This window comes from Carlito syrichta, unplaced genomic scaffold (genome assembly GCF_000164805.1).
Source record: "Carlito syrichta isolate Samal-C Ts95f unplaced genomic scaffold, Tarsius_syrichta-2.0.1 Scaffold308977, whole genome shotgun sequence".
Classification (NCBI taxonomy): domain Eukaryota; kingdom Metazoa; phylum Chordata; class Mammalia; order Primates; family Tarsiidae; genus Carlito; species Carlito syrichta.
The window spans coordinates 620470-622254 of NW_007253073.1; positions in this window are offsets into that span (position 1 = coordinate 620470).

Here is a 1785-nt window from a genome sequence, read left to right on the forward strand (position 1 = left end):
GGGAAGGGAGGGACCTGGAAGACACCGGGTGTCATGTTTGTAGCAGGCCAGGATGTGGGAGGCTCAAACCCGCACAGCTCAGTCCTTGCCCCGTGTGTGCCCCTGTGTCCTTCCACGGTGCCCTCGGGCCTGTCCTGGCACAGTTACCTCTGTCCCCTTCCTTGAGGATCATCCTTCTCTCCTGACACTGCCCTCTCCCTCTGCAGCCCTCAAGCCACGGCCATCTTCTCTGGCACCTGCCTGCCTGTCTCTTCCTCCTCCCTAAAATCCTCTGCCCTGGCTCTCCTCCATCGGACCTGTAGTACCAACTGCCCCCAACAGGTGGCTGAGGTCTATGGGCCCCCCGTTGTTCGAGGACGTTGGCTCCGACCTCACCATCCCTCTCTCCAGCTGGGCCCCTGCTCTAAATCTTGGGGATGTCAGTATCCATGATCCTTCCGGTGCTCCGGCTGTTCGGGTCCTTGTCCACACCTATGACCTTACACCGAACTTTGATGTTGATCCCACCCTCCGACCACGGCATCCTCTGTCGACCTCACTCCGTCCTTCAACAACCCGTGGCCCCACCAACGTGGAAGATCCTCTGGCTCATCCATCACCTCTTCACTGCCTCCACCCCCCAGCTCTCCCATTCCTTTTCTACCCAGCTTGGACCCCTGGAGTCACTTCCCGGCCCCCACACAAGGTCCGTGCCCTGTCCCTCTCCCTCCGTCACACTGTCCCGGGAAAGGCCCAGCCCCAGTCGAGTCCAACGCTCTGCCTACTCCACACTGGAGCTGGTCGTGTCTCGAAAAATAACGCACATTCGGAGAGCTGACTCCGTGCAAGTCTCCGGTCATTTCATGCGCCCATTCCCTAATCTCTGGATGACTCCCACAATATCCCCCTCACCCCAAGCCCACAATGCATCCTCCCCACTCCTCACTCTAAGATCACAGCCTGGCCATTTCATGGAGAAAATCAGAAGAAAGTGAGCTCTGTCTGCCACCTCTCCCCTGCCTCCGCGCTGTGTCTGGGCTTCCCGTTCTGCCAATCCCCTATGTCCCAGGAGACCACCATCTCCACCCGTGTCCTGGTCCTGCTTCTTCTCGCCTTCCCCCAGACACAGGCAGGACAATCCTCCTCTCTCCTGTGGCAGCCTCCATCCTTTCCTTCTCTGGTGTAAGACTTCCCGTCAGAATCCAGACTTGCTGACTGGCTCTACCGCCTTGATGTCTACCCCCTTTGGCTCTGACCTCACCACCCTCCTCTCCAGCACATTATCCGCTCTCCCTCGCCTCAACAAAGTAGTTACATGCGCCCGCACTGCCTTGAATTTCTCTCTGTTCATCATGTTTCAGTCTCACGCCAACGTGTTACTCCTGCGAGTCACTCCACCCAGCAATTCATGACTTATTGATAAGTCCCAGGCCTCATCCAACCTGACCTATTTACAGCGTCTGCCGTGATAGCTGGCTGGAAGTCGGTCACTTTCTCTTCCTGAAACACTGTCCCCGGCTGGCCTCTGAGTGTCCCCTTTTCTGACTGTCCTCATGCCCCACTCTGCTCACTCTCCATCTCTGATTCTCCTCCTCCCCCAGACCCCTAACCGCTGGCGTGGCCCGGGCCTAAGGTGTCCTCAGACCCCTGCTCTCTCTCATCGACCTCCTTGTCAGTTCCACTCATCGTTTTCGACTCACTGGCCATCGTTTTAAAACTCCAGCCGTGTGTATCCAACTCTCTTAAACACGTCCATCTCAGGGGCTGATGGGCATCTCGGACTCCATATATCTGACACCAAATTTT